This window comes from Borostomias antarcticus, assembly GCF_949987555.1.
Source record: "Borostomias antarcticus genome assembly, contig: scaffold_160, whole genome shotgun sequence".
Lineage (NCBI taxonomy): Eukaryota > Metazoa > Chordata > Actinopteri > Stomiiformes > Stomiidae > Borostomias > Borostomias antarcticus.
The window spans coordinates 25,001-46,377 of record NW_028175777.1 but is presented as its reverse complement, the minus strand read 5'-3'; the positions used below and the strand labels follow the sequence as shown (position 1 = coordinate 46,377).

The window sequence follows — 21,377 nt, the reverse complement described above, 5'->3', positions numbered from 1 at the left end:
TCCCACAAAAAAGAAACCCGAACCCACCGGAGAAAGAGACGGCTTGATGATCCCGGCCGCCAGGGAGTCCCGGATGTACTGCTCCATAGTCGCTCGTTCTGGTCGGGAGATGTTGTACAGCCGACTGCATGGAAGAGAAGACCCAGGTTTGAGTTCAATAGCACAGTCATAAGGGCGGTGGGGGGGCAGGGACAGGGCAAGATGCTTACTAAACACGGGAGAGAGACTGTGGTACTCCTCAGGAACCCCAGACAGGTCTGGAGGCTCCGGCCTAGGGGCAACTGCTACATCAGCTGGGGTAGGGGCAGAAAGCAGGCAGTTAGAATGGCAAAAAACACTCCATGACACGATGGTTCCAGTCTTCCAATCCATATGGGGGTTATGTGTCTTCAGCCAAGGAAGGCCAAGCACCAGAGGACATAATTCACAGTCAATTACATGAAAACTGAGTGACTCACGGTGGTTGCCTGACAGCAGCAGATTGACAGGACATGTGGTGCGATCCACCCGGTCCACTTCTCTTCCAGAGAGCCCTTTAACACTCATGGGGTGAGGTAGGGGGAGGGTCTTTATACCCAGCTGTGCGACCAGCCCACGGTCGATGAAATTGGCGTCCGCGCCAGAGTCAATGAGGGCAGGTAAGGTGGTGGTCTGGGTGGGGCTGGAGAGGGTTGCCTCAAACTGAGAGCGGACGGGAGCAGTGACAGCTGCATGGCTCATCAGTCCCTCCCGGTGGACTGACGAGCTCCTGCGTTTCCCGGGATCCGAGGGCAGGCGTCCCTGAAGTGGCCTGGTTGACCGCAGTAGAGACACACCCTGGCCTGCATGCGGCGCTCTCTCTCCTCACGGGTCAGACGGGATCGACCCACCTGCATGGGCTCAGTGCTTGCGTCATGTGGACTACGCTCGGACGACTCCTGGGGCCGCGGAGGCAGGGCTGGATCACGGGTGGCAAAGTGGAGTGCAGTGGGTCTGGAGGCTCTCTCCCTGTGGCGCTCTCTCGCCCGGTTGTCCACCTTGACGGCTAAGGCGATCTGGTCATCCAGGTCCTCAGGTTCCTCCTGGGCGACGAGCAGGTCTTTCACTGTCTCAGAGAGGGCGTTCACAAACACCCCTTGGAGGGCCTCCTCATCCCAGCCAGTCCCAGCCGCGAGGGTCCGGAACTCAACAGCAAAGGCAGCCACGCTTCGGTTCCCCTGGCGGAGTGAGAGTAGTCGCTTGGCAGCCTCCTTGCCCCGGACAGGGTGATCAAAAACCTTCTTCATCTCCCGGGTGAAAGACGCATAAGAATGGCACACTCGTGACTGCCGCTGCCACACTGCAGACGCCCAAGCGAGGGCCTCTCCCTCCAGTTGGCCAATCAGATAGGCGATTTGCGACCGCTCAGTGGGGTTGGAGTTGGGCTGAAGCTCAAAAATCAGAGATACCTGGACCAGGAACCTCTCACAAGCACCCAGGTCCCCTGAGTAACGCTTTGGCGCTGTCACGGGGGAATCCCGTTGGGGAGGGGCTGAGCTGGGGGCTGGCACCGTGGGACTGGGAGCCGATGCGGCCGCAGCGCGGTTAGCGAGTTCCGCCTGGAGAGCCCCAATTGCCGAGGAGATCTCACTGAGAGATCCCGCAATGTCACCCAGAGCCTGGTCATGTTGGCCCAGGAGGGCGCCCTGGCTGGCTATGGCGTTGAGTAGGGTATCAGTGTCTGCGGGGTTCATCGGGGCCAGATCGTAATGTTAGGAAAAGGCAGGCTAGGTAACCCCAAGGCAGACACAGACACAGGTTATGCTCAAAAAATGATTTACTGGTTCTTTACACCAAAATAACACAAAAAAACGGACAAGAACTTGGCTTATAGTTCTCCTCCAACTGGGCTAAGAGTCCTTCACAACCTGGGCTTGGGGTCCTCCACAAACAGGGCTGAGAGTCCTCCACGAACTGAGTAATCCACAAAAAGGTGATGGCAGCAGAAGGGATCCTCAGGCAGCTGGAGAGGCAGGCGTCACAAAAGTGTAGCTTAAACAACGATCTGGCACCGAAGGGAAGGAGCCAGGGATTTATATAGGCCTTCAGCTGCTGATGAGGATTGGGAACAGGTGTGCTTGGTAGGTAGCGTTGATTGCCTTCCAGGCATACCAGAGCAGGGAGGGGCTGGGAGGAGACAGAAGGCAGAGGACACGGCTGCCGCAGAGAGAGGGGGCGTGACACAGGGTGAATGCCAGGACTGTGGTTTTTAACAGAGGAGGGGATTACACAAACCGGAGTGAAGTGCTTGGGGAGTATATCCTCCAGTTTGGTAAATACAAGGGCAAATCCTTCAGATGGCTGTTGGAGAACGATGTGGGGTACACAGTGTACCTGATCAAGACTGTCCTGAAGGAGAGACACTGGTGTCTTTGTGGCAGAAGGACACCACAAGGACAGTCTTGTCTCCTTTGAGGAGTATGCCCTCAGTTTCGAGGAGATAAGGTCTCTCCTCAAATATGAAGCTGAGCGGTCCACTGCTCCACCATGGCTTTCAGAAGAGGACAACCTGGTTGGCTTTGGTGTCAGAGCGAAAGACACCTGGAAGGAAGTTTGGGACAGCAGGGCTGATGGATTTGCTACCTTCATCATGCGCCAGAAGTGTGCAGCTGGAACCAAAATGCACAGGTTGCAAAAATACCTGTTAGACCAGCAGACCAAATCCCTGAACCCCCCCACTCTTCTGACTGCCACACCTCTGTCTCAATCTACAGGTATGTCAGTGTCAAACACCCTTATAAGAAAAACATTTATCCTAATGTAATGTGCTAGTCATAGTGATGTCTGTGTTTTATTTTACGGATGATGACGAGGAGCTTGACAGGGCAATGTTAAGTATTTCTCCCTCCAAATTTATCCAGGGTGAGTTAATTGAAAAATATTTTGTTACTTTTCCTGGTCACTGTGTTTTTGCAAATGATCATGATCAACAGTGAGAATGTTATTTTCATGTCCTCAGATTGACCAGGAGCTGCAGTCACAGGAGCCCCAGCTGTGTCTACAGGCCGAGGTTCATCTCCATCAGAGTGGTGGAAGAGTTCTGAGACACAGAACGCCTCCACCATGACTGAAGGCTTCTTACACTGGTTTATTGTTTTGGCCGTGTTCTGGCCTTGTTCTGATGTCCAATTTTGTTCTTGTGTTCTACTAACAAAAGCAAACGGACTGTTATGTCCAATGCATCATGAATTATCCGGAGGCTAAGGTAAGTCATATGAATTTTCTATAGGAGTTGCATTCAGCAACCCTTTTTGCATGCATTTTAGATTAAGACTAATTAAGACTACTAACATTTAGTTCACTGCATGCTATATACTGTGTGAAATGTTGTTTTGTAATGTCACTTGACTTCCCCTGCTGTGTAAGAAATATTCTTCCCTAAAACCCCCAATTTGAGGAGATGGGGACATGACAATCAGGTTAGGAGAGTGACTATTACATACATCTAGTCATATGAGGAGATGGGGACATGACAATCAGGTTAGGAGAGTGACTATTACATACATCTAGTAATATGAGGAGATGGGGACATGACAATCAGGTTAGGAAAGTGACTATTACATACATCTAGTCATATGAGGAGATGGGGACATGATCAGGTTAGGAAAGTGACTATTACATACATCTAGTAATATGGTGGAGAGTGACTCAGTATGTTTTCTTTTACAGTAAGGAGCAAACCCACTGCCACTCAATCAAGGCCTTCTGAAGTCATTTCCGCTGTAGCGTCTGGTCTCTCTTCCCATGGTGAATATCTCCAAATTCACATAGTTCTTCCACCCTCATTCACCACCTAATGTTGTAAATGTCTATTCATAATTTCAACAGGTCCATCTGCAAGTGTGAAGCACCCAGCTCTTGTGAAGCATCCACCCATTCCAAAACAGCTACTGGCTTTGTTTCCGCAGTCTACAGTGAGGCAGGAAGTCCCCCAAAGTATGCATTTTTATCAAGTATTATTTCACTGATTGCTGTCGTAGATGTATGGGTGACCCTGGTCAATGCTATGCTGATGTAACAGGTCTCAGTGGAGCTGGCAGCCAGACCACAGCTGCAGCAGCTACTGCGTCTGCAGGGAAGACAGTGCCTGCATTCCTCTCCGGTAAATAGAGAATTATAATTGTATTATTTATTTGTTGTTGCCAATACGGTAGCTGTCCTCATGAACATGTCATCTATTACATTTCCTTTCTATAGATTCGGCACAATCTGAACCTCATGCTGAAGGATGCAGCTCAGGGACTAGTACTTCTCTTACTGGTAAATATGAAATTGGTTCAAATGTGTAAGATTTCTTCCTGTTTTAATAGGGATTTTGATTCTTAAAATAATAATTTGTATTCTCAGAGCCTCTCTCCTCTCATGAGCTGTCAGCAGTGCCCAGTACACCTCTGCCATCACGTATAGAGGCAACTCAAAGTAAGTGTATTAATATTGTGTCTCTGTGTCTGCCCATGTGAGGCAGAGAAGTGTCACAATCACAAACACAGTGGTATACCTATGACTCAAAATATTGTTTATTATATTCCATCCATTACCAGGCAGTTCAAGCCACCCCAGCTGTCCTCCTCCCCAACTTCCCGGCTATGACCATGATGTGAGCCAGTGGACCTGTTCACAGCAGCAGAAGATATGGATGAAGACGGAGTTGGAATCCATGGGTCTATGGCCGGGCTCTCCTCCTGTGAGCAATCCCATGAAGATGGTGTCATTGTGGCACCTCCCTCCTCAGCCTGAGTTGATAGACAACATCTCGGATCTTCCATCACCGAAATACTTTCACCAACCCCTAATTGAACATCAGCCCAGAGAAGCTACAGGAGAGACAGCATCTATGGCACGCTTTAACAGAGGGGAGTGAGACTGTTAGTGTGCCAGTTGTTACCTTGTCTCCAGCTGTTGTGAATCCATGTGAACCTGCTGCAGCCACACCTTTAACTGAGGACGCCATCGAGAACATTGTGCTGGGCATCATGGAGAGGCAGCAGCAGCAACAACAACAACAACAACAGCCAGAAGGACGCAAGAAACAAACAGACATGTCTTTCCTGTGGTCAGCTAAAGTCCATGTTTGAAAATGACGGCTCCTCCATCCATTTCTTCTACCAGCAGGGCATTGTCCATTATTTTTACTGCTCCAGTAAGGTTTTTAAAGCCTATGGTCCTGAGGGTCTCACAAACCCCAAAATGCCATTTAAAGACTTTGTGGGGACCAAAAAAAAGTTTCAGCAAGAACTGGAGGACACAAAGAAGAGGGTGGAGGAGAGAGGGCAGAAAAAGAGGAAGAGGTCTGACACCCTGCAGCACACAGGTCGTTTGTGCCGTTTTTGTCACATGGCATTAAAGCAGGGCCCAAACAGTCCTCATGTCCACACAGGCTTCCCTGGTGTTGCAGGGAAGTACATTTACTGCCCAGCTAAGGTCTTCTCCTTGTACAATGACCAGGGCATGGACAAGGAAATGACCTGGAAAGACTTTAAGGAGTCTGTTTTTTACCTCAAGGAAAAACAGAGATGGGAGGTGGAAAAGGGGAAATGATTGGTGTGGGCGATACGTCTTCCTTGTAAATAGTTACATTTTCAATGTGTGTTTTCCTATGTTGGCTTCCTTATGTGTGTGTGTGTTCAATTCAATTTTGTAATAGTATTTATCATTACCATGTGTGTGTTTGGATGTGTACATTTTTTTAGAGCCTAATAAATGTGTACTTTTATTGATGTGTCATGTGTCTACTGTATGCACTGTTTTGTTCAAAGTAAAACATACAGATGGCATTGACAATGACTGTCTTACTTGATATTCACCTGACTTACAATGCAGATTTGAGAACTGCAGAAAATTGGATCAGAAGATCAAACAAAAAGGTATAATAGTTAACAATGAACTGATCTGGTTGTTCTTCATAGTGCAATAATATAGCATATGATTTATATATAATACCACAGAATCCAGATTGAGTGTTATATCTGTGAGAATATTAATATGATATCTCCCTGATGGGAGATCATACCCTGGTCTCCAAGCAAAGAAGAAAAAGTGCACTGTGCTGATTGGGTGAAGAGGATGATCAATACTGCCCACCTTTGCCATCACTTATGGTAAAGACAGTTCAAAGTAAGTGCAAGCATAGTGTCTGTGTGTGCTCGTGTGAGGCAGAGAAGTAAGTCACAAACACAGTGGTATAACTATGACTTAATATATCTATTATTTTCTGTCCAGGTCAGCCATTACCACGCAGTTAAAATATCTATCTATTCAAATATCTACCATAATCAATATTAATTTTTTCACAATTCACAATTTCAAAGCACACCAACAACTGGAAACGTTTAGGGAAGTTTATGAGTAATGCACAGAATGATGTACCGGTATTTTTCAGAAATAATGAATGAAGGAATTATTAACTTAACGAACAAATGAATGAATTGATGTAGTGTATCCTCTGTGAAAGCATAAACAGTTAGGCCACAACAAAGAACACTCAGAGGAAAAGATGTGGCAAGTGTGACAAGTTTTAATTTCTTAACCCCTTTCACATTCAGACAGATGGTTGGGTATACATAAGAACAGATGGTTGGGTATACTGTACATAAGAACAGACAGATGGTTGGGTATACATAAGAACAGACAGATGGTTGGGTATACATAAGAACAGACAGATGGTTGGGTATACATAAGAACAGATGGTTGGGTATACATAAGAACAGACAGATGGTTGGGTATACATAAGAACAGATGGTTGGGTATACATAAGAACAGACAGATGGTTGGGTATACATAAGAACAGACAGATGGTTGGGTATACATAAGAACAGACAGATGGTTGGGTATACATAAGAACAGACAGATGGTTGGGTATACATAAGAACAGACAGATGGTTGGGTATACATAAGAACAGACAGATGGTTGGGTATACATAAGAACAGACAGATGGTTGGGTATACATAAGAACAGACAGATGGTTGGGTATACATAAGAACAGATGGTTGGGTATACATAAGAACAGACAGATGGTTGGGTATACATAAGAACAGACAGATGGTTGGGTATACATAAGAACAAACAGATGGTTGGGTATACATAAGAACAGACAGATGGTTGGGTATACATAAGAACAGATGGTTGGGTATACATAAGAACAGATGGTTGGGTATACATAAGAACAGACAGATGGTTGGGTATACATAAGAACAGACAGATGGTTGGGTATACATAAGAACAGATGGTTGGGTATACATAAGAACAGATGGTTGGGTATACATAAGAACAGACAGATGGTTGGGTATACATAAGAACAGACAGATGGTTGGGTATACATAAGAACAGACAGATGGTTGGGTATACATAAGAACAGACAGATGGTTGGGTATACATAAGAACAGATGGTTGGGTATACATAAGAACAGACAGATGGTTGGGTATACATAAGAACAGACAGATGGTTGGGTATACATAAGAACAGACAGATGGTTGGGTATACATAAGAACAGACAGATGGTTGGGTATACATAAGAACAGACAGATGGTTGGGTATACATAAGAACAGACAGATGGTTGGGTATACATAAGAACAGACAGATGGTTGGGTATACATAAGTAGTCAAGGAGATCAGCATCATTGATATATTGCAATCACTATTGACCGAGAGTAGAACCCCGGTCTCCCACATCCTTCTCCACTTCGAATGCATGATATATACTGCAATCTGATTGGCTGTCAGTCTGTTCCAACTATCCCCGACCGGCCCCCGCGTGGGAGTCCAATTGTTCTGACCATTACTCTACTTGTGCAGTGGAGATCGGCGGGTGGGTTTTGGTGTCCTTCTTCCAGCCCCTAGTGTGGGTTGGGGTTAGAATATGGGTTGGGGCTGGGACAGGATCTGATCTATAAGGCAAGGGGTAAAGGTTGGAGTGAAAGGATGAACATGTGGAGGTTTGGGGTATAGTCCCATAAGGTCATCCATACCGGGTCTTAAACCCCGGTCTCCCGGGTGTGAGTCCAATGCTCTGACCACTACTCTACTTGTGCAGTGGAAATCGGCTGGTCAATTTTGGTGTCCTGGGACTACTGCCTCTTGTATTGCCAACAGAGAGATGCAGGCCAACATTGTCGGGAGTAAGGGAGTAAGGGAGGGAGGGATTGATAACCCGACAAACGCTATACTAGCTGCGCGGCTTCCAGCCACGCAAAAAAATACATGGGACGTTACAGACACAGCGCTTCCCCAAACATACTACTATCTCTGGCTCCCCCTGGTGTAGACTTAAATGAATTACACAAGCCTGCCTACTGTTCTCTCTCACTTCTCCCTAGTGGAATATACTCTCCTTCACATAAAACCCTTCCTGCCTATCACACCTCTACCACCATCTGGTGGAGAATTGAAGGGATTACATTTCCTTGGTAATTGCTTAAACCTGTCTGTTACCACATTTCCAGTGTCTGAACAGGGATACATGGTTTACTACAAATGAAATTAAACTGAACTTTTACAGTGTATCTCAAATATCCAGTGTATATCATGACCTTACAGTGATTCACATATTGCTTTAGCGTGTTGTATCAAACGTGATTTATCAAAATGTTCTACAATACTTTATAAAAACTTCAACCCTTCCCTCCCTCCCTCGGTCGCCACGGCGATGGGAATGTCCTCAAGGTCAAACCGGACCAATCCAGGATGGCTGAGACAACATTACATTACATTACATTACAGTCATTTAGCAGACGCTTTTATCCAAAGCGACTAACAATAATTGCATTTAACATAGGAAGAGCCAATGTACTACTACTTGCCAGAACTCACAAGTGCATCTTCTTTCTAAAACAAGTGACTAAGAGCATAATCTAGTACTGAAGGCAAAGTGCAAGAATCACAAGCTTCTCTAAACTCTCTCTAAAGGCTGTGAAGGGCTGTGAAGGGCCGGCTTAGACCCGGTGGTCTCCGGTCTCTCTGGAGCTCATACCCGTGATCTTCGGTCTGTCTGGAGCTCATAGGAGCTCATACCCGTGATCTCCGGTCTCTCTGGAGCTCATACCCGTGATCTCCGGTCTCTCTGGAGCTCATAGGAGCTCATACCCGTGATCTCCGGTCTCTCTGGAGCTCATAGGAGCTCATACCCGTGATCTCCGGTCTCTCTGGAGCTCATAGGAGCTCATAGCCCTGATCTCCGGTCTCTCTGGAGCTCATAGGAGCTCATAGCCCTGATCTCCGGTCTCTCTGGAGCTCATAGGAGCTCATACCCGTGATCTCCGGTCTCTCTGGAGCTCATAGGAGCTATACCCATGATCTCCGGTCTCTCTGGAGCTCATAGGAGCTATACCCATGATCTCCGGTCTCTCTGGAGCTCATAGGAGCTCATACCCGTGATCTCCGGTCTCTCTGGAGCTTATAGGAGCTCATAGCCCTGATCTTGTCAGTCTGTACCCATGACTACAGATCTGCACCAAGTTAACTAAACTCACAGTAGTGATGGTTGTGGAACCTTATGCCTATCCACTCCTGTTAGCTGTGCTAGTTAACACAGGAGACAAGATAATAAAATATACATTTAGTGATTCATATGAAAAATAAAATAAGACAGTGAGGGAGAGTGAGAGGTGTCTCTCAGAAAGAGGGAGAATGTGTCATAACGTTGAGAGAGAGAGAGAGAGAGAGAGAGAGAGAGAGAGAGACCGTCACTAAATGATATTACGCAGGTTACAAAGGAGAGGTAGATCTAATGAGGCAGTTCTAGATTTGAGAGTCTAAGATTTGACATCGATTCAGTTTTGGAACTTTCAACATAAATTGTCACAAAACAATCCAATCTCCTTCAAGAGCTGCTCACAGTGTCTCAGCTGTTGTGTGAACCCGCCTTCACAGCATTCTAACAATGGATGGTCAGGGTGAGGGTTAAGGGGCGATCTTACAGTGAAGTCTGAGTAGCTGATGGCCTCGCTGGGCTTCTGCTCACTGTTGAACGCATGCAGGGGGGGAGGGCTCTGGCTGCTGGTACTGCCCTCTACTGGCCTGGCCTCCACTTGGTACTGTGGGACAACGAGAGGGAATGCAGGGTGGAGTACAGCACTGAGGTCGGGGAGCAGATTAGCGCCGGGGCGCGTTTATTACCAGTCCAAATCACCAAACAAAGGAGAAAGTCACAACAGAAATGTGGGCCAGCCGAGCTGCCTCCATACTCCGGGGTTCTCTAGGGTTAGGGTTAACCCTCTAACCCTAACCCTCCATACTCCGGGGTTCTCTCCGCCTGGCCGCGGAGGTCCTGGGGTTCTGCCTCCATACTCCGGGGTTCTCTCCGCCTGGCCGCGGAGGTCCTCGGGTTCTGCCTCCATACTCCGGGGTTCTCTCCGCCTGGCCGCGGAGGTCCTGGGGTTCTGCCTCCATACTCCGGGGTTCTCTCCGCCTGGCCGCGGAGGTCCTGGAGTTCTGCCTCCATACTCCGGGGTTCTCTCCGCCTGGCCGCGGAGGGCCTGGGGTCCTGGGGTCAGTTCTGGGGTCCGGTCCGGGCTTCTGATCTGCGGGGTGAGCAGAGGAAAAATAGCCACATTCGCCATATTCCACCAACAGAACAACCAGCACCACCATCAACCAGGTCCGTCCACTCACCAGTCCTCTGACCCCTCTGTTCTCTTCTCCCTGGGGTGTTCAGCAGTCCCAGCTCATCAGCTGGTGTTTCTGCAGGGCGAGGGCTGATGAGGCGAGTGGTGTCAGCTGGGCCCCAGGGTTGCCGTGACGACCTTGGAATCATTTGGTGATGGAGCCCGGCCGTGCTGACATGATGACTCGGCCGGGGATCGAACTCCTGACCTCCCAGTCTCAGGGACACTCTAACCACAAGGCCACTGAGCTGGTTAGATAGAGACAAGCCGATACCGTCTGTTGCCACTAGGTGGCCTCAAGAGCCCAGGGCCGCGTTTCCCAGAGGCATCGTTAAGGCATCGTAGCGCTACGTGCATCGTAAGAACGTCGTTAGGTCCACCTCTAGGTGGCGATGCGTTTCCCAGAACCTTCTTAAGCCAAGGTATACCTTGAGAAGGCTCTGGGAAACAGCTCCACCCAAGGTACATCGTAAATCGCCCTTACGATGTACCTGTACCTTCCGAAGATACATCGTTAGCCTTCCTTGGAGCCGAAGCGCTGTTTCCCAGAGCCTTCTTAGCCAAGGTATACCACAGCCAAGGGATACGTTACGAAGGGCGGTCGGACCCCATCGTTAGTGTTCCTTGGCGATGCGCTCCGTTCATCCCGTTATAGTTTTAGCTCGATTAGAGCAAAATTACACTTTTAAAAAGGAGAGTTGCAATACAGCGCACATCTATCTATCCTACCTGCGCGATTCACATCATTAGTGTACACAAAATACAATTAACTTGAATGATGAAAATAATGTCATGGAGCCTACAGAACACATCATGGGAATGTTGTTTTTAAAACTTTTATTGAGCCAAGCAACATATAGACTATCCATAGCCTAATATAATCCACTTTGTGAACAACAACAACATTTTCTTATGTAAAGGGATAATTTGATGACATTACTTTTCTGTCTGTCTTTATATATTGTCAGACAGATATCCTGGCGAATTGATTAATCCAATGAGGCCATCTAGATGAAGTCAAATATCCTCACAAATGCTCCAGAATATTGTAGAAAGCCTTCCCAGAACAGTGGAGGCTGTTATAGCTGCACAGGGGGGACCAACTCCATATGATGCCTATTCATTTAGAATGGGATGTCATGAAAGTTGTAATGTGTAGGTGGCCCAATACTGTTGTCCTTATAGTGAACTTTGCTAACAGATTCACAGTATTTAGTGATCTTACAAATGCTGTTTGTTATATTGTGCGCCTTCTCCAAAACCTCTACTGTTGTAATGTGGCAAGAAACAACAAATATACAGGATAAAGGGAACTTGTTTAATATTGGTTGGGAAAAAACATGGGCAGGTTTGTTCTTCAGACCTTTGTCCTGTAACAGGCTGTCTTTTTCCGGGGTGGGGTTGTTAGACCCATGCCCAACCCCCAACCTGGAGGGCCAGTTGTTGCTTTTCGTCTGGCCTCTACCCTGAACCTGCCCGGCATGGTTGAACCTGCTGGGGGGTGACCCCCCACCAATATAGCCTTCATGGTCATGGAGGCACACAAGCCTTCCCACCACGACAAGGTAGCAACACTTAGGAAGGATGAGTGGTGTGGTGAGTGTATGTAGTGTGTGTGCGCAGTGTACTGTAGTGGGTGGGCAGTGTGTGGTAAATGTATGTAGTGTGTGTGGTGAGTGTGTGCAGTGTGTGTGGTAAGTGTATGTAGTGTGTGTGGTGAGTGTGTGTGGTAAGTGTATGTAGTGTGTGTGGTGAGTGTGTGCAGTGTGTCTCAGGCATCTGCATCATCTGCAAGGGAGGAAAATTCAATTAGCGACATTGAATGGAATGCATGCAGTGTGGGAATAGACAGAGTATACAAAATATACACTTGGCCTACCTGGAGTCGGCAGAATGATGGGCACTGATATGGAGGGCCACACAAACTGTGCCTCCGCTAGGGCCTGCTGCCTGTTCTGGAGGTCCAGCCTCTCACGCTGCACACCCAGCCTCTGCCTCCCCACCTCCAGGAGCTCCTGGCTGCAGTCGCACCTCGCATCCGTGGTGTTCAGCTGCCTCTCACGGGGGGGGGGGACATCATGGGGTGCGTGGGGGGTGGGGGGAGAGCGTGTCGACGGGGTGGAGCGGTCTGACCGCGCTGGGGTCTCCTCTCCAGAGGACTGGGAGGCTTGGGGTGACTCAGCTGAGGACTGGGAGGCTTGGGGTGATTCAGCTGAGGACTGGGAGGCTTGGGGTGATTCAGCTGAGGGCTGGGAGGCTTGGGGTGATTCAGCTGAGGACTGGGAGGCTTGGGGTGATTCAGCTGAGGGCTGGGAGGCTTGGGGTGATTCAGCTGAGGGCTGGGAGGCTTGGGGTGATTCAGCTGAGGGCTGGATGTTGGAGGGGCCCTCTCCAGACTCCAAATCAAGGCCACCAGTGATGCCTTGGGAGGCTGTGAGGCCGATGATCGATAGGGCCTTCTCCTCCTCCGGGGTGAGGGAAGGCACGGTGCTCTGCCTCTCGGCGCACTGCCGCCCCCCGGCTTTTGGCCTTCCTGCCATTTCTTGCGGACGACTGTCCACTCCCTGGGTGGCCCAGGGGTGGAAGCAACCATCCGCACTGCAATGCTCGCCCATGCAGCCTTCTTCAATGGGCTATATGCACAACTCCAGTAGGCTACTTCCTGACATTAGACATGCTTCTTTATTTCCTGTCTTACACTATTGGATGAAATGATTATTCAGGTGTGCCTGATCATTGTGCCGCAGTCAGGCACACCTGAATTATCATTTCATCCAAAGTGTAGGACAGGAAATAGAGAAGCATGTCTAATTTCAGGAAGTAGCCTACTGGAGTTGTGCATAGACCCTACTGGTAGCCGCCAAACAGGACGGCCTTCGGTTGCTCCACCTCGTCCAGCATGATCACTAGTTATTCTTTGGTGAACGCTATCACACGCTTCCTCTTCATATCTGCCATGTCGCTCAATATGTGCAGTTACCCTTGTTTTTTTTATAGGCCACATGTGCCAACACCGGTCCCTGATAGATTCAATTAGTCATCGTATCCGCGCGAATTCTAACGTGGGAATGCTACTGCCACAGGGGCAATTTATATGGGCATTATACCTTTGTTTAACTAAATCAGTGGTCATTTTGCTATCATCATTGCCTATCATCATTAAAGTATTTTTTCCTGGCCTTTCAAGACATCCTCGACGGGGCGTATATGTCCCGATCCGATCCATGCTCTTTCTTGGATATTTTATTTGATGTAATGTAATTTGATGTATGAATTGGGACTATCACGAGGTCTCGCTTTGACTCTTAAATACATTAGCAGATGAGCTTTCGGAGGATTAGCTTCCTTTTTGGTAATATTTAGACTGAAAAAAAAGAATTTAGACAGCACGTATTATATTGGCACGTCATTTCTGTGACTTTACGAATGGCCATCGATGTGTGCGGCATCGATTCATTCTTTTTTCAGCACTGCTCCCAGGGACAGCTCCTCTAACGATGTATCTTGGGATGGACCTAACGATGTATCTTCACGCGCACGCTAAGGGATAGTCTGGGAAACACTCGTAGGAAAAACTGTCCCTTCGCCAAGGTATACCTTGAGAAGCGTCGTAGTGCGGAGAAATTCGGCAAATCTGGGAAACGCGGCCCAGAGCTCTCCACCTCCCCCTGCTGGTGAGTCTCTCCCTCACAGCACAGAGCTCTCCACCTCCCCCTGCTGGTGAGTCTCTCCCTCACAGCACAGAGCTCTCCACCTCCCCCTGCTGGTGAGTCTCTCCCTCACAGCACAGAGCTCTCCACCTCCCCCTGCTGGTGAGTCTCTCCCTCACAGCACAGAGCTCTCCACCTCCCCCTGCTGGTGAGTCTCTCCCTCACAGCACAGAGCTCTCCACCTCCCCCTGCTGGTGAGTCTCTCCCTCACAGCACAGAGCTCTCCACCTCCCCCTGCTGGTGAGTCTCTCCCTCACAGCACAGAGCTCTCCACCTCCCCCTGCTGGTGAGTCTCTCCCTCACAGCACAGAGCTCTCCACCTCCCCCTGCTGGTGAGTCTCTCCCTCACAGCACAGAGCTCTCCACCTCCCTCACCCTCCCTCCTCCCCTCCTCACCTTCTCTCCTCCTCTCCTCTTTCCTCTCCTCCTCTCCCTCCTCTCCTCTTTCCTCTCCTCCTCTCCCTCCTCTCCTCCTCCTCTCCTCTTTCCTCTCCTCCTCTCTTCTTTCCTCTCCCTCCTCTCCTCTCTCCTCTCCTCCTCACCTTCTCTCCTCCTCTCATCTCCTCCTCTTTACCTTTCACTCTCTCCTCCTCTCCTCATTCCTCTCCCTCCTCTCCTCTTTCCTCTCCACCTCTCCTCTCCTCCTCTTTACCTTTCACTCTCTCCTCCTCTCCTCTTTCCTCTCCCTCCTCTCCTCTTTCCTCTCCTCCTCTCCTCTCCCTCCTCCTCTTCTCTCCTCCTCTCCTCTCCACCTCCTTTCCTCTCAGTTGAGGAGTGAGGAGGGGGAGGAGGATCACTGTGGAGACAGAGAGTGGTGAGGGGCGGGGCCGTGGAGCAGGGCCAACATGGCCGCCCTGCTGTTGTCCTGGTCGCCTCCGATGACGAGTCTCCATCTGACAGGACGGACTGGGGAGGGGCTCCTCCATAGTTTACAGCTGTCCTGGACCACAACGGGGTGTGTGTGTGTGTGTGTGTGTGTGTGTGTGTGTGTGTGTGTGTGTGTGTGTGTGTGTGTGTGTGTAAGTGCAAGTGTATATGTGTATGTGTGTGAGTGTGAGTGTGTGCATGTGGGTGTGTGTGTGTGTGTGTACGTGCATGTGTATATGTGTATATGTGTGTGTGTGTGTGCATGTGTGTGTGTGTTTGGGTGTGTGTGTGTGTGTACGTGCATGTGTGTGTGTGTTTTTTGAGTCTGGCTTGTGTGTGTATGTGTGTGTGTGTGTGTGTGTGTGTGTGTGTGTGTGTGACGGGATGAAATGGGACAGTGATAAAATGGGCACGGTAAATAGACAGAAATAGGTGGACTCATTAGTGGGACAGCGACAGGACAGGGTTGATAGACCCAGCTGGAATGAGTTGACTGATTATCAGGGTGGGGAGGGGCTGGTTTTCCCCTTTAAAAAGCTTTTCCTCTGTGCGTGTCGGGGGGTTGAGTGGGGAGCAGGACGGTACCCTGTCCAGCTGATCATCTTTTCCTCTGCGGACGCTAAGTGAAGAGATCAGAGAGGTTTTGCTCTCTGTGTTCTGTCCTGTGCGTCTTGTCTGAGCAGCGTGTTGGTCACACTGGGCAGAACGGCGGCTGTATCCCCCCGCCGGTGATTGAGACGAGGAGACCGTGAGGGCGGGGAGAGCGGAGACCCTGCCAGGCGTGCACCGCGCAACGGGAGCTAAGCTCCAACCAGGAAGGAACCGCTCCCATTCCTGGACATGTTGGCTCCCAGTTGCACTTTGCTTCTTGTCTGTCTGGGCGCTGAAAGCCCCGTGCTCCTCAGGTTCATCTGCTGTGCTGTCTGCCCACCCCCTGACGGATAAACCCTTCCCTGGTTCCCACGCCGTGCAGGGGATGACCCCACCAGGACAGAGCCCAACCAGAGACTGGAGTCTGCTGGAGCTTAAAGCTCCAACCAGTAAGGAGCGTGTTCCATCCCTGTCCTGGTTGGGGTCAGGAGCCTAATGGCCTTTTTATGAGCTCTGAAAGCTCCGAGCCCCACAGGTCTCTCTGCTGTGCTGGCTGGCTGTATTCGGGCGTCCGACCCGAGCGACCAAACTGACAGAGTTGCAATTGGAGGCGGAGCCATTGACGACGTCACGGCCGCGTTCCAAGGGGTGTGGTCCTGTGTTCAGGCGTGGTCCTGTGTTCAGACATGGTCCTGTGTTCAGGCGTGGTCCTGTGTTCAGACATGGTCCTGTGTTCAGACATGGTCCTGTGTTCAGGCGTGGTCCTGTGTTCAGACATGGTCCTGTGTTCAGACATGGTCCTGTGTTCAGACATGGTCCTGTGTTCAGGTGTGGCCCTGTGTTCAGGTGTGGTCCTGTGTTCAGGTGTGGTCCTGTGTTCAGACATGGTCCTGTGTTCAGGCATGGTCCTGTGTTCAGACATGGTCCTGTGTTCAGGTGTGGTCCTGTGTTCAGGTGTGGTCCTGTGTTCAGACATGGTCCTGTGTTCAGACATGGTCCTGTGTTCAGACATGGTCCTGTGTTCAGGTGTGGTCCTGTGTTCAGACATGGTCCTGTGTTCAGACATGGTCCTGTGTTCAGGTGTGACCCTGTGTTCAGGTGTGACCCTGTGTTCAGGTGTGACCATGTGTTCAGGCGTGGTCCTGTGTTCAGACGTGGTCCTGTGTTCAGGTGTGGTCCTGTGTTCAGGCGTGGTCCAGTGTTCAGGTGTGACCCTGTGTTCAGGTGTGACCCTGTGTTCAGGTGTGACCATGTGTTCAGGCGTGGTCCTGTGTTCAGACATGGTCCAGTGTTCAGGTGTGACCCTGTGTTCAGGTGTGACCCTGTGTTCAGGTGTGACCATGTGTTCAGGCGTGGTCCTGTGTTCAGACATGGTCCTGTGTTCAGGTGTTGTCCTGTGTTCAGGTGTGGTCCTGTGTTCAGGCATGGTCCTGTGTTCAGGTGTGGTCCTGTGTTCAGGTGTGGTCCTGTGTTCAGACATGGTCCTGTGTTCAGACGTGGTCCTGTGTTCAGACATGGTCCTGTGTTCAGGTGTGGTCCTGTGTTCAGGTGTGGTCCTGTGTTCAGGCATGGTCCTGTGTTCAGACATGGTCCTGTGTTCAGGTGTGGTCCTGTGTTCAGACATGGTCCTGTGTTCAGGTGTGACCCTGTGTTCAGGTGTGACCATGTGTTCAGGTGTGGTCCTGTGTTCAGACATGGTCCTGTGTTCAGGTGTGGCCCTGTGTTCAGACATGGTCCTGTGTTCAGGCATGGTCCTGTGTTCAGGTGTGGTCCTGTGTTCAGGTGTGGTCCTGTGTTCAGGTGTGGTCCTGTGTTCAGACATGGTCCTGTGTTCAGGTGTGGTCCTGTGTTCAGACATGGTCCTGTGTTCAGGTGTGACCCTGTGTTCAGGTGTGACCATGTGTTCAGGTGTGGTCCTGTGTTCAGACATGGTCCTGTGTTCAGGTGTGGCCCTGTGTTCAGACATGGTCCTGTGTTCAGGCATGGTCCTGTGTTCAGGTGTGGTCCTGTGTTCAGGTGTGGTCCTGTGTTCAGGTGTGGTCCTGTGTTCAGACATGGTCCTGTGTTCAGGTGTGGTCCTGTGTTCAGACATGGTCCTGTGTTCAGGTGTGGTCCTGTGTTCAGGTGTGGCCCTGTGTTCAGACATGGTCCTGTGTTCAGGTGTGGCCCTGTGTTCAGGCGTGGTCCTGTGTTCAGACATGGTCCTGTGTTCAGGTGTGGTCCTGTGTTCAGACATGGTCCTGTGTTCAGGTGTGGTCCTGTGTTCAGGCATGGTCCTGTGTTCAGACATGGTCCTGTGTTCAGACATGGTCCTGTGTTCAGACGTGGTCCTGTGTTCAGGTGTGGCCCTGTGTTCAGACATGGTCCTGTGTTCAGGTGTGACCCTGTGTTCAGGTGTGACCATGTGTTCAGGTGTGGTCCTGTGTTCAGACATGGTCCTGTGTTCAGGTGTGGTCCTGTGTTCAGGCATGGTCCTGTGTTCAGGCATGGTCCTGTGTTCAGACATGGTCCTGTGTTCAGACATGGTCCTGTGTTCAGACGTGGTCCTGTGTTCAGGTGTGGCCCTGTGTTCAGACATGGTCCTGTGTTCAGGTGTGACCCTGTGTTCAGGTGTGACCATGTGTTCAGGTGTGGTCCTGTGTTCAGACATGGTCCTGTGTTCAGGTGTGGCCCTGTGTTCAGACATGGTCCTGTGTTCAGGCATGGTCCTGTGTTCAGGTGTGGTCCTGTGTTCAGACATGGTCCTGTGTTCAGGTGTGGTCCTGTGTTCAGGCATGGTCCTGTGTTCAGACATGGTCCTGTGTTCAGACATGGTCCTGTGTTCAGACGTGGTCCTGTGTTCAGACATGGTCCTGTGTTCAGGTGTGGCCCTGTGTTCAGGCATGGTCCTGTGTTCAGACATGGTCCTGTGTTCAGGTGTGGTCCTGTGTTCAGACATGGTCCTGTGTTCAGGTGTGGTCCTGTGTTCAGACATGGTCCTGTGTTCAGACATGGTCCTGTGTTCAGGTGTGGTCCTGTGTTCAGACATGGTCCTGTGTTCAGGTGTGGTCCTGTGTTCAGACATGGTCCTGTGTTCAGGTGTGACCCTGTGTTCAGGTGTGACCATGTGTTCAGGTGTGGTCCTGTGTTCAGGTGTGGTCCTGTGTTCAGACATGGTCCTGTGTTCAGGTGTGACCCTGTGTTCAGGTGTGACCATGTGTTCAGGTGTGACCCTGTGTTCAGACATGGTCCTGTGTTCAGGTGTGGTCCTGTGTTCAGGTGTGACCATGTGTTCAGGTGTGGTCCTGTGTTCAGACATGGTCCTGTGTTCAGGTGTGGCCCTGTGTTCAGACATGGTCCTGTGTTCAGGCATGGTCCTGTGTTCAGGCATGGTCCTGTGTTCAGGTGTGGTCCTGTGTTCAGACATGGTCCTGTGTTCAGACATGGTCCTGTGTTCAGGTGTGGTCCTGTGTTCAGACATGGTCCTGTGTTCAGGTGTGGTCCTGTGTTCAGGTGTGGTCCTGTGTTCAGACATGGTCCTGTGTTCAGACATGGTCCTGTGTTCAGGTGTGGTCCTGTGTTCAGACATGGTCCTGTGTTCAGGTGTGGTCCTGTGTTCAGGTGTGGCCCTGTGTTCAGACATGGTCCTGTGTTCAGGTGTGGCTCTGTGTTCAGGCATGGTCCTGTGTTCAGACATGGTCCTGTGTTCAGGTGTGGTCCTGTGTTCAGACATGGTCCTGTGTTCAGGTGTGGTCCTGTGTTCAGGTGTGGTCCTGTGTTCAGGCATGGTCCTGTGTTCAGGTGTGGTCCTGTGTTCAGGTGTGGTCCTGTGTTCAGGCATGGTCCTGTGTTCAGACATGGTCCTGTGTTCAGGTGTGGTCCTGTGTTCAGGTGTGGTCCTGTGTTCAGGCATGGTCCTGTGTTCAGGTGTGGTCCTGTGTTCAGGTGTGGTCCTGTGTTCAGGTGTGGTCCTGTGTTCAGACATGGTCCTGTGTTCAGACATGGTCCTGTGTTCAGGTGTGGTCCTGTGTTCAGGTGTGGTCCTGTGTTCAGGTGTGGTCTTGTGTTCAGACATGGTCCTGTGTTCAGGTGTGGTCCTGTGTTCAGGCGTGGTCCTGTGTTCAGGTGTGGTCCTGTGTTCAGGTGTGGTCCTGTGTTCAGGCATGGTCCTGTGTTCAGGTGTGGTCCTGTGTTCAGGTGTGGTCCTGTGTTCAGGTGTGGTCCTGTGTTCAGACATGGTCCTGTGTTCAGACATGGTCCTGTGTTCAGGTGTGGTCCTGTGTTCAGGTGTGGTCCTGTGTTCAGACATGGTCCTGTGTTCAGGTGTGGTCCTGTATTCAGACGTGGTCCTGTGTTCAGGCGTGGTCCTGTGTTCAGACGTGGTCCTGTGTTCAGACATGGTCCTGTGTTCAGGTGTGGTCCTGTGTTCAGGCGTGGTCCTGTGTTCAGGTGTGGTCCTGTGTTCAGACATGGTCCTGTGTTCAGACATGGTCCTGTGTTCAGGTCAATCAATCAATCAAAGCTTTATTTGTATAGCGCATTTCATACCCAGAGGCAACACAATGCGCTTTACAGAGAACAAGGGAGGTGGGCAGACGACCCACCCCTACATATTCCAGAGGGAAGCAAAAAAACAGTATCACCCGGGGGCCAGATAAGTGAGCTGTAAAAATTCTTCCCTGACCCCTCTCAACAAGGCGATCGAGCTCCTGGAGTATGTTTGTCTACCGGCTAAGAACATTTATAAAGCAATACATTACATTAAATTACATTTTCAGAGTAAGAGAGGCTAAAAACATCAAAGGAGCGGTATGGCAAACACTGGTGTGTGTCTGTGTGTGTGTGAGTGTGCCTGGGCCCAGGTAGAGGCAGGGGTTGGGGTAGAGAGGGGGTAGGAAAAGGATACGGACCCAGGATAGGGGGAGGGGGAGGGGGACTGGGCCCAGGTCCAGGCCTAAGCCGGATGTGGACTGATGTGTGTCTGTGTGTACGTGTGTGTGTGTTAACTAAATACTACGACATCCACAGCTGACACGGTGTGGTCCTGTGTTCAGGTGTGGTCCTGTGTTCAGGTGTGGTCCTGTGTTCAGGTGTGGTCCTGTGTTCAGGCATGGTCCTGTGTTCAGGTGTGGTCCTGTGTTCAGACATGGTCCTGTGTTCAGGCGTGGTCCTGTGTTCAGGTGTGGTCCTGTGTTCAGGTGTGGTCCTGTGTTCAGACATGGTCCTGTGTTCAGACATGGTCCTGTGTTCAGGCATGGTCCTGTGTTCAGGTGTGGTCCTGTGTTCAGGCATGGTCCTGTGTTCAGGTGTGGTCCTGTGTTCAGGTGTGGTCCTGTGTTCAGACATGGTCCTGTGTTCAGACATGGTCCTGTGTTCAGGCATGGTCCTGTGTTCAGGCATGGTCCTGTGTTCAGGCGTGGTCCTGTGTTCAGACATGGTCCTGTGTTCAGACATGGTCCTGTGTTCAGGTGTGGTCCATGTGTTCAGGCGTGGTCCATGTGTTCAGGCGTGGTCTTGTGTTCAGACATGGTCCTGTGTTCAGACATGGTCCTGTGTTCAGGTCAATCAATTATGGTCAATGTTGTCTTGTCCTGTATGTCCTCTCTCTCTC

At 50.2% G+C, this 21,377-nt stretch overlaps 1 long non-coding RNA gene across 1 annotated transcript; it reads left to right on the top strand.

Moving 5' to 3' along the window:
- Positions 1–2,565: 2,565 nt before the first annotated feature.
- Positions 2,566–5,707, top strand: LOC311329214. The gene is made up of 8 exons (XR_014631289.1): positions 2,566–2,732; positions 2,978–3,437; positions 3,618–3,765; positions 3,847–3,954; positions 4,040–4,120; positions 4,216–4,278; positions 4,366–4,437; positions 4,560–5,707. It is a non-coding gene; the product is annotated as an uncharacterized lncRNA (long non-coding RNA).
- The last annotated feature ends 15,670 nt before the right edge of the window (positions 5,708–21,377 follow it).